Raw genomic sequence first — 11817 nt, 5'->3', positions numbered from 1 at the left:
GAGTTGTGTGCAGAACACAACCACAAGAAGGCCTCCACCTAACAAACGCAAATACTGTGACCTAGTTGAAACAGGTCCTGAAATAAAATAAATAAATAAATAAAGAGGGAAACTAAAGATTTAGTAACAAATTCATCAATATAAAGGCAATAGCTTCTTTTGAGGGGCAGATTTATGATAAATTACAGCCCTTCTCAAGTGAATTAGTAATGTGTTCACATAGTTACTCAGTGCTGAAAATTTTCAAAATTAAATGATTTGAACTCTGACTAAGGAAGATCACTTTCTACTTCTGCCCTCATTTTCCCTTTTTACACCATCCCTTTCATCGATCACGAAAGGGCTAGTGTGATTTGTGGATTAAGCTAGGAAGTCAGTGTGGGGATGTCCTCATAGGGACGTATTAGCACGGGTTTATTTCATGCTGTGCAAATGCTCCTGTGGTAATTTGTTGTGAGCTGATGCATGGCACAGGGAAACCGGCAGTCTTCCTGAAAGCTTTCCTGTCCACTCTTCAGACCCTGACACACAGGTGGAAGTTATACTGTGAATCGCAGAGCAGACAGCACAAATGTGTGGGCAATGCAGCAGACACAAAAGGCAGGGACTGTGTGAGGACCCTTCTTCAGTTACTAGAAATGTGAAATTGTAAGAAAATTCAGTTTCCATTGACACTTAAAATGGAAATTCAATTCCTGCTAGAAAAACACTCACTATATATGTAGGTCTATGTGTATTGTTGGGACTCAGAAAACGAGATTCTAACATGAAGGCCTCAGAAGCAAATTTTCCTTCTGACCTTCACCTGTGCTCTTGTCTCTGGTCCCTCATGGTCCCCTCAGGTTAGCCACAAAACCTAGAAACTTTGTAGAACCCCTCTCCCCAAAGCCAGTCATATAACCTAAAACTACTACTTGATCTCTCTGCTTTTCTGTTTATAAACCAAGTGTAAAGAAATCATCTCACTTATCTTGCTTGACTATAGGTCATCAAACCCCCATTCCAGAAAGGATCCTACCCCATACCCAGAAGGAAGAATGCAGCCCAGAGAAGTCAAGAAGAATCTAAGGAGCCACACCTGGCTGGTCCCCCCTCAGTCTAGCCCTGCCCTCCTCGGATTCCTCCCTTCTGTCCAATCACATGTCTGCACAGCTGCCCATTCTTCACTGAACCAAAGCATAAAAACATTTTTTCCTGATATCTTCGAGTTTTCATTCCAAAGGCTCCTATGTCGCCAGTACTATGATCATATCAGTTGAATGCATTTTATCCTGTGAATCTGCCTTTTCAGTTGGTTTCTAGCAAAATTCACAGGGCAAAGGGGAAGTTTTCCCTTCATCCCTGCAGCCCACAGACAGAGGCAGACACACATGTTTGTGTGGTTATTGATGTATGTGCATATATCATGTACAATGATAAATACATCATGCATTTCATTTTTTTTTTTTTTTGAAATGCAATTGGTGAGAGACTCTGTTTAAGGGGCACAATCTCATAGCGTCACTGGGGAGCTCAGGAGTGCCTGTGAGTGCAGCTGTGTGTTTTATGCCTTCATCTACCCAGACGTGCATTAGCTTGTCCGCTGCTTCATGTCCTGGTAAAATCGAGCAGGTCCAGACAGAACTGCCACCAACCCGGCAAATCTGTGTGAGGAGTACAGTACTACACAGAGGCACTTATACATATTAATCAATAAACTAGAGCAGGGTCAAAGTAATTTACGGTAAAATGTGCATAGCAGCACTTAAAATGTGTTTGAATCGCTCTCACATATGCATTAATTTTGGATTATATTCTTATATTGTCTCTAAAAATATTAGTAGAACTAATAATTAAAAATCATTTTAGAATTATTTCAGGCAACTAATATATCAAGATATTCTGCTTTTTTCCTTTCAAGATTTTGTTGCATCTGTGAAATTTGTCATTTATTTCCTCATTTTAAATATTCAATTTCTTATCTAATGTTGGCTTTATTGTTTTATTCAGTTCCATAAGAAATATTTACAAATTATAAAGAATATAAAATTGCAAAAACTTCACATCTCGGAAGATCTGAATGTGCCCCCTCCTCTTCTGTATGTCACCATGGACGGCGTATCTTTAATTACCGAAACCCGCTGGGAAGTGGCAATTGTTTTAATGGCCTGCCTTATCTACCGCATTTGGCTTCCTTATAATCTATATGCAATAGATTCTCTATTCACCAACATCATTTCCCAAGTTCATGTTGGTCCTAACCAAGCTGGATTGGTTGTTGTTGTTATTATTTGTTTCTTCCGATTCAATTCAGAAAAATTTATCCTGGCTTAAATAGTGAATGCTTAAAGATATTTACAAAATCTACCAGCATTTACCATGAATCAAGCAAGTAAGGTCGACCATTCTTTTTACATTCATCACAAAGAAAGCATGAGAGAGATCTTGGCAATCAGAAGTTTTTATCAGCAATATTTAGCATGTTAAAATTTGAGTTCAAAGAACCTCTTCTCTGAGAATAAAGACCAAAATTCCCAAGCCACTTCAAAATAAGCTTGAGGATACTTCTATAATTTACATCCATTTTTTATTCTCCCACTTATGTATTTTTGTTGACACTCATCTGGGTGGTTATAAATTTATTTTAAAGTCCTGTTAATTAGGGTACTTTCAGCTGTATAAAACCAGTCTCATGACTGTAGGTACTTTTTGCTATATATAGTCAAAATTCTAGGCGAGGTGCCCTGCAGTCCCCGTGCAGTCATCTCTGGCTGTTTCGTCAGTTTTCTCACATCTGTCCTCATTCCTTCAGACTAGTTTCTCCCAAAAGGTGACGAAACGGTCACCTCCAGCAGCGTGTCTGTGAATGGGAAGAAATGATTAAATCTTACATTCTTTAGATAGAAATAAGAGAGAATAAGGTATTCCAATTGTTTTAAATATAAAAACATAATAAACTGAGTGGCTCATGGGCAAATACAGCAGACGGTTGTGCATGTTTTCTATGCCGTCGTCCCTAGATTGATGGCATTTTACTTGTTTTACAGATTTAAAGCCTAAATATCAATAAAATTGAGTCATCTGCCTGAGACACTGAAAAAAATGGGAAATTGTAAGAGGTCATTCTGACTACTAAATCTGTACCCTTTTAGGACTTAGCATACAGATTTGAAGGACCGTCTCAAACAGTTTTCAGTCACGTTTGCACAAGGACATCTATGTCCTAACTGTTGTCACAGGAATTCTTGAAATTTTCCAGCTGGAGTGGTTTCAAATGCACATTCGTCATCTTTCTGTTGATGCTCCTGCTGTGGGTTACAGTTATTTCTCAAATAAGTTCTAAGTACTCGGATATTTGTGAAAACTTGTCATAGAAATAAGCAAATAAATAGCTAATAATTAATGAAAGATTCTAGGATTTTCTAAAATATGAACTCAAGGAGGGCTGTGGCTATATTTAGATGATATCAAATAGAAGATGCATTTATCATTGGACTGTTTGATCTGCTCAATAGCACAAGTTTTACACTTAACCAACTTGATGTTTTGATAATGTGTAAACACAAACCAAGTCTATTTTTATATAGAGAGGCTGGTGACAGAAATCGGGGTAAATGAGGTTTGGGATATTCAAGGAACTAGGGGAAAAAAGGGAAAAAGAGGTACATGCATGGTACATAGCTGTAATATTTACAAGGAAACTCAATTGCCTACTTGGGGGTTTGATATCAGTTAATATTTTGTGCATTTCTAAATACAAGAGAAGAAATAATAACAGCATTACCAAGCGTACATGCTGACTGGGTATTTGTGAAGTTAATTCATGTGTCTAAGTGTATTTTACATAATTTTAATCACTATAAATTCTCCATTTTGTAATAAAACGTATTTAACCATTTGCATATTGACTCAATTTATCAATATTGCACCTGGGCTCTCTTCCCAGCACTGGTTATGAACCGGCCTCCAGCCTGTGTAAAACCCACATGTGTGGTCAGTGTGGTTGTTTTCCTAGACCTACTACGTGTAAAAATGAATGTGACAGGACCTACGTGATCATCTGTCTCTGTACAACCGTCGTACCACCTATTTCTTTTTGTCTTGATTCCCTGGGATATTTATACCGTCTGCAAATATTTTAGAATGCAGCCCCCTCCACAATCCCACCACTCCCATCCACAGGGCTGCTTCTCGTCCCTTCTGTCCGCCCGTTACCACCACATGGAAGTTTCCCCCGGAGCTCAGTCCTGGAGTCTAAACACACGCACCAGACGCACTTTAAGAATTTTCTACTTCGGTAAATATCATCACTATCCAGTTAACGATGGGAACCAAAAAGTTGGAAGTGATGTCTGATGCCTCCCTCCCCACCAGCACCTGGAAGAGTCCAGCAGCAAAGTCCTTCAGGGTTTTCTTTGCAAATGTCTTGGAACTTGATCATTCCGCCCATTTCTGGTCACTCTCTATGCGTGGAGAGATATCTCTGCGGTGTTGGCATCACGGTGGACACCTCTTCATGCAGAGTGTCAGCAAAAGTGAAGACTCTTCCCGTTTCTGAAGAGGCTTATGATGGGCTTTCCTCCCTTTTCTAAACTGATAACAAGGCGGGTGTCAATTCTGATAGGAGGCAACGTAGCTTAAAACGGAGGGGCTGTGAGGAACCACAGGTGCACTGTGGGTGCCTGGTGGGGCGGGCACAGCGTCTTTGGGTGTGGTAGCACACGTAATAATTAAGCTTAACATTTGAGGCAACCTTAGAAACTATTTCCGTGAAACTGTTATAAAAAAGACTGGCTCCTATGGGCATGACGATGCGTGGCAAGGAAATACCTGGCATTCGTCTAATGTAGAGTAGGTTTCCTTGAACCTCAGCTTTTTCCAATATGACTATTTGGGTTAACACATCCAGGGTGCAGGGTTCTCAATAAAAGGAAATTCCTGACGTTGCACTGCTGGGAATTGTCCTGTGGCTTTCTCAGTAGACTGCTGCCAAACAGCGTCAGTGAGAATCCGGTGAGTCTGAATATTTTACAAAGCTAAAGAAAATCATCCTGGTGACACAATCATTAGATAGATAACTATATATATAGTTTTATTTAATATTTTAACATTAAATTTATAATATTTGAATTGAATTAGTAAGAATATAGGAAAGTGAAAGCAAAACAATGCTGAACTTTTTTTTTCCTTTTTTTTGCAGTTTTTGACCGGGGCCTGGTTTGAACCCGTCACCTCCAATATATGGAACCAGCACCCTACTCCTCCCAGCCACAGGCAATGCCCAATAATGCTGAACTTTCAATGCTTCTTCAACATAAATGTGTTCCTGTCTAAAGCAATCTTTCTAGCTTTGCCAAAATTAATTAAAGAAATTCATAATTACTATGCATATATGTGCATATACGTATCTAAATACCTGTTATGCTTAAGATGGTGGTATTTCTTAACTCTGCTTATCTGAAAGATAAGAAAATTATTCCTCTTGTACTTTCTCCAGTTTTCTGTCTACCTCATTTAAAATTTATTTTGTAATATTTTATGTCATTAATACTAATACAATTTACTCAAGAGCACAATTTCAAAGTACTATTTTATTTGTATTTAAATATATACCATTTTTGTACTTATTTATTTTGATTCGTATGATCACTAGATTCCAATTCAAAGTCATGTATTTTAACTTCTATAAAGATGCTAAATCCTTGAACTCTTATAAAGTACACGCACAGGCCGATTCCTTGAATTCCAGAGAGTTTGCCTGTGCTCTTTCATCGATGGGAAAGGCTCAAGACACTGCCACGTATTTTTTTCATATTCTCTCATCTTATTTTTAGGTTTCTTATGCACATTAAACAGATCTATCCTTCTTATTTAGCTTAAATCATGTATGACCATGCATTCCAACCCATCTCAGTTTGGAATCTTTCCCTGAAGGCATATGGCAACTATATACAAAGAAAAACAAAATAAAGAAAACAAAATGGCTCCCCATTTGGGGCAAAAAAAAAAAAAAAATATTCCCAAAGGACCTGTCAATGGGTCTGTTGAGCTACTGGGTGATGACCAGGAACACTGACTATGACAGTGGCCTAAGCACAGCCTCACAATTCTGCCTGAGACACACATTGCAGACATTGGAGCAGAAGCACACAGAGGTGGAGATTAAGACACAGAAAAATGGTGCTGATTCAAGTTACACCCTCACGCCATTTCCTGGTGTATGAAGCAGTCCAAGGTGTCCATAAAGTTCATGTGCAATTTGAAATCATTGTCTGTTTTAAATTACACATGAACTTTATGGATACCCAATATATAATGTAATGTGTTAATGTGTAATTTATTAATATACAATCGATGCATGCATACATAGACACAATGCTATTTATACTTACATAATATACTAAGATTATATATAATTCACTGCCACCTACATACACAAGATTTATAATTTAGAATTAATGAGTCCTGGCATGTCGGCTTGGTTAGTATTCATAAACAAACTCAGGAGAGAGTATACCCTCTCCAGTGGATGCTCTGCAGGTGAGTGGCTAATCCAAGGCACAGGTGATGACAGCAGGAAGGCAGGAATGCCCTGGAAACCTGGCTCAGGGCCAAGAGGCTGCAGTGGCTTGTGCAGTATCAGCAGCACTGGGGCTTAAATTTAGCCTCCTTGTTTACTGGCTGTACATGTGTGGGTAATTTACTGAAGTCACTTTCCACTCCTTAGTAGCAGGGATTGTAAATCCACTTCATAGTAGTTAAATAATACAGGTAAATCACTAGCATCTCCCGGTGATGCCGGCACTCAGCTTAGGTGGCCTGACTGCTGGCATTTTCATCACTTAAAGCGCTGGTTAACTCTGCGAGTGCCTTTTCATGCCTGCCTTACTCTCGCTATGCCCCCCTCCTCCCTACAGCACCCATCAGTGTTTGCAAACCATCTCACTTCAAATTTGAGTCAGAATTAAAGACAACTGGTTTGAGCTGCTTCTCCTCACATTCTCCTAACTTCAAAATGTATTTCTAAGTATCCTCCTTTGGTTCATTTTCTTTCTTTTTTTTTAATGTGTTCCTTTTCCTGCACAATTATTAATTAATAATTAAAAAATGTTCTTTTTCCTATATTTTCTCAAATGTATGTTTAATCTCTTCTTATCTCATGAATTCTATTTCCCAGTCTTACAAACAGACTCCGGTCTCCAGAGCTCTATTAACACAAAGTCCTTGTTGGAAACTCTGTATCTCAAATACTGTCCCAAGTAACCACTTTCTTTCACATCCTCATTCATTTTTTTAACCTCAAAATATTAATTAGGTGGGTACAAGTGTTTTCTTTTGTTGTTGTTGTTGTTGGCTTATAAAATGCCTCTGTCAGGGCTTTGGTGCGCCCTCTAGCAGGGTAGTGTCCCTGTCCCCAGCTGCCAGGTTACACCCTGCATCCCCCACCGTGGTTCTCAAGCCTCTTACGCCCTTCTGTGCCCGTGTGGACACATCTTCCTGCTCTCGCTTACTAATAGGAACTTGTAATGTTTGGTTTTCATTCCTGAGATACTTGACTTAGGATAATCATCTCTGGCTTCATCCAAGTTGCTGCAAATGACAATATTTCATTCCTTTTTATAGCTGAGAGGGATTCGGTGGTGTGTGTGTGTGCACGTGTATGCATGTGTGTGTGTGTTGGTGCATGCATATGTGTGTGTGTGTGCATGCATGCATATGTGTGTGTGTGTGTGTTGGTGCGTGCATATGTGTATATGTGGGGGTGCGTGCATATGTGTATGTGTGTGTTCGTGCGTGCATATGTGTGTGTGCATGATATGTGTGTGTGTGTGCATCCTGCATATGTGTATGTGTGTGTATGTGCCTGCATATGTGTGTATGTGTGTGTGTCCACCACATATTCTTCATTCACCCATTAATTGATGGTTTCTGGGCAGTTGGGTTGATTCAACATCTTTGCAATTGTGAATTGTGTTGTGACGATCATTTCGGTGTAACTGCCTCTTTTATCCGTTGGTTAGATCGCCAGCAGGGAGGTTGGTGGGTCAAATGGTAAGTCTGCAATTATTTCATCGAGAAACCTCCTACTGTTTCCAAGAGAAGTTGGTTCTCACTTGCAGTCTCGCTAACAGTTTATGAGCGTTTCTTTCTCCCTGCACCCTCTGCCAAATCTCTTGTTTTTCAACTTCTTAATCATGGTCGTTTTGAAGGTGTGGACTCCAAAGACCTTCACCCACTATCTGTACAGTTCATACTCTTTGCTTGCAGTGTATTCATGTAAAAGTCAGAAGCGTTTTTCTCCAACTCAAATTCCCTTCAACTGTCTGCAGTTTGCATCAAAGACGACTTGGACATTTTATTCCTTCTTGTTCTTTCTACCTCCTCTACCCAGATTTCACTTATTTCTTTCTACATAAAATAGGATAAAAATTATTAGGAATAAAAGGAGAAGTTTTGTTAAATATTTCTACCAAATAAATGATCTTTACAGTCCCAGTGACTGTTTCTCAGTAGGGTTGGCACTGTTCCCAAGAGAACAGTGTGGGAATTGGAGGAGGCGATTTTGTTTGCTGTAATAACTGGTGGGTTTGTTATCATTCGCCAGTGTAGTTAAGGGACGCTGGATATTCTGTAATACGTCAGACGTTTTTGTGCAGACAACTGCCATGTGTCCCTTCCCTCGCTCTAATGTCTGTTAGACTTGGATGTAGGCTGAAAACCTGTTTGAAATCATTAAGCTTAAACTCTAACACTATTTCACATCTAAACCAAAGGAACTTTTTCTGCATTATTTTAATAAATATACTGTTTTTCAGGAATGAAACTACTTCATAAATTAAAGGAAACTTTTATCTTGCATTGTTTGTGTGTATTATTATTATTATTATTGTTATATTTTTGACAGAGTCTCCCTGGGTTGCTCTGGATAAAGGGCTGTAAAGTCATTATTCACAGCAACCTCAAACTCTTGGGCTCAAGCAACCCTCTTATCTCAGTTTTCCAAGTACCTGGGACTAGCTAGTTTTTTAATGTTTTCTTTCTTTTTTTTTTTTTAGTAGAGATGAGGTCTTGCTCTAGCGCTTGTTCAGGCTGGTCTCTAACTCCTGAGCTCAGGTGATCCACCTGCCTCAGCCTCCCAGAATGCTAGGATTATAGGCATGAGCCAGCACACCGAGGCTTTTTCTTTGTTTAAATTGCATTAAAACTTCATCATCTTATATATTATTTCAGTAGCCATTAAAATGTACATGTACAATCCTGCAATTTTAGCTGCCACGTTCACCTGGATTCTAATAAAGTATAAACATCTAACTAGTTAACTGCATTCTACTGTAGACGCACCTGAGCGTACACATATCAAAATGCGTTTTATTGTATTCCCAATTGCTTCCTACTCCCCCTCTTTGGTATCATAACATATTACTGATTTCAGCTTTTGAATTTCTAAAAACATATATTATCTATATAAATTATTTCTGGAAATTAAAGGAGCCATTACAGAATATTTTTATTATTTAAAAAGAGAGTTGCTGTGACCGATAGGGATGGAAAGTGCTTTTGCTGTTCACATTGTTCCTGGTGGACTTCTGCTCCCTCGGGGGGACTGTGTGACAGTGAAGCCGTCCAAGGGCAGTGAGAAAATTAGAGACGCCATTTAAAACGGAGAAACATTCCAGGTCAGTTTCATCATGTTTAATGACGTGAGAAATGAAGGAAAGTGGAGTAAGTTAGTTCCCCTGCACCCTTGTAGCCTGTGAAATGAGACTGGGTTAAAAGTCTATCAGATGTCTGCCTTGGAATCTGGGATTTGTTTTTACTTAGCAATTAATTTATCTCCTGTTTTTGCAATTGATGATAATATACTTGTCTTCACCAAATCAAATAACACTGGCTATTTCTATCTCTTCAACACAGCCATGTTATTCATGTTTTAACAGACCCATTGCCTAACAGGTAATAAATGATATCCTTTTCAACTGCAAGAAACAGAAGCAGATTATAACGTAAGAAAAACCGTGGTTATTGTCTCTGCTAGAGGGATACCACTGAGGCTTACAGAGTTTGAAGAACTGAGGCTCAGCAAAACCAGAAACCAGAGAAGCACCGGCCACTTTGCAGGTCCGTGTTTGCAGGAAAGGGAACACGATATTGGGTCCCATCATGGTTTCTGTCCTGGAAATTTTCGCCACCAAAGTAAAGGCAGAGTGGCCTGAGAGAGTCTTTGCAGACGCTGTGGTGAGCTGAATAGTGGCCCCAACACGTGCCTCCTATAAATATTCAGTGGATAGTTCTTAAACAGATGAGTGAAAAAGACTGCATTGTTTATGAGCCAATATTTCATATTTTTTCTCTATGCCAACTCATAAAAATGAAGTCTGTAATGAAGACTGAACTAAATCACTTATTCATGCTTTTAAAAAATTACATTTGCATTAAAACACTTCTACCATGACTGAAAAGTCAAAAGAAAATATTTTGAACACATAAAAGGACGTCTTTTTTCAGAAACTGGAACTTTCATTTTAAATTGATAAGTGAAAATATTTTACCACCGACTGCACATTATTTTCCTCCAAATAACAAGCTGCCTTGCCACATCTTGTGGTAAACATGAGTCCCAAGTTCTCTTAGGAAACACCTTGGCTCATACCTTGTCTGTACAGTGGCCCACGGCATATTCTCATACCAAATGACAGTCCATTACTTCCTTATTTAAGTAAGTTCTCAAAACTTGATATGATAGCCATATAACTCACTCCAGTAAGATATTTTTATTGGTTGGAACGTATTTGTTCATCAGACTAAATGTTATTCTTATTAGGTTATGTGGTATTATAATTTGAAATTGTTGAAATATTTATGATTAAACAAGAGGTACTTAAAGCTTTTAGATATTTAATAAACTTCACATTTGTATAAAAATGGAAAAGCACAAATTATGGTGACTTTTGATTTTAAACAGTTTAATCCAATTTAAATCCACAGTTTAATTTTTAATACAAATTGTCTTCCAGTGAGTAAAGCACACAATAAAACTTTTCCCCAAAGTAAAAGACTGTTGAACTTATTATTTATGACCAAACTTTGTCAAGAATTGTCCAAAGTCTGTGGAACGCAGTTTGGCACATGCTAGTGAACGCCAGAGAAGACACAGCACTCCTGAGTCAGAAACCAAACGTACTCTATTACTTACAGTAGGAATTATAATTTTCAATTCAGTTCCCTGAACCCCAGGCCCTGTGAGGTGAGGCAGAGGTCCAAGTGTCACACCTCCACACACAGTGGCTCATGTGAAAATGAAAGACCCCTGAGATTAAGAACCCAGATCTTCTATTATGACCAGTAGGTGTGTACAGCCTTTGCTCCAGGAGAAGACACTTTTCTACCTTCCCAGGATACCTAGTATAAAGCACCACTGAGACACTCTCTGGAACAGGGGACGAGCCATGTTTCTGCTCCGAAGACATGCAGAAATGGGCTGGCACGGTGTAATCGGGCCTGTAATCCTAGCACTCTGGGAGGCTGAGGTAGGTGGGTGGTTTGAGCTCACAAGTTCAAGACCAGACTGAGCAAAAGCAAGACCCTGTCTGTAAAAAAATAGGTGAGTGGTGTGGGAGGCTCCTGTAGTCCCAGCTACTCAGAAGGCCGAGGCAAGTGAATCACTTGAGCCCAGAGTTTGATGTTGCTGTGAGGTATGAGGCCACAGCACTCTACCCAGGTTGTCAAAGTGAAATTCTGTCTCAAAAAAAAAAAAAAACAAAAAAAAAAAAAAAAAAAAACACAGAAATGAGAGGGAGCAAGAGAGAGCTGTTTCTGATTTATTACAAACTTTCCCCA

The sequence above is a fragment of the Otolemur garnettii genome, unplaced genomic scaffold (assembly GCF_000181295.1).
Source record: "Otolemur garnettii isolate 467f Iridium unplaced genomic scaffold, OtoGar3 scaffold00034, whole genome shotgun sequence".
In the NCBI taxonomy this organism is placed as follows: domain Eukaryota; kingdom Metazoa; phylum Chordata; class Mammalia; order Primates; family Galagidae; genus Otolemur; species Otolemur garnettii.
This window is presented reverse-complemented; position numbering follows the sequence as displayed.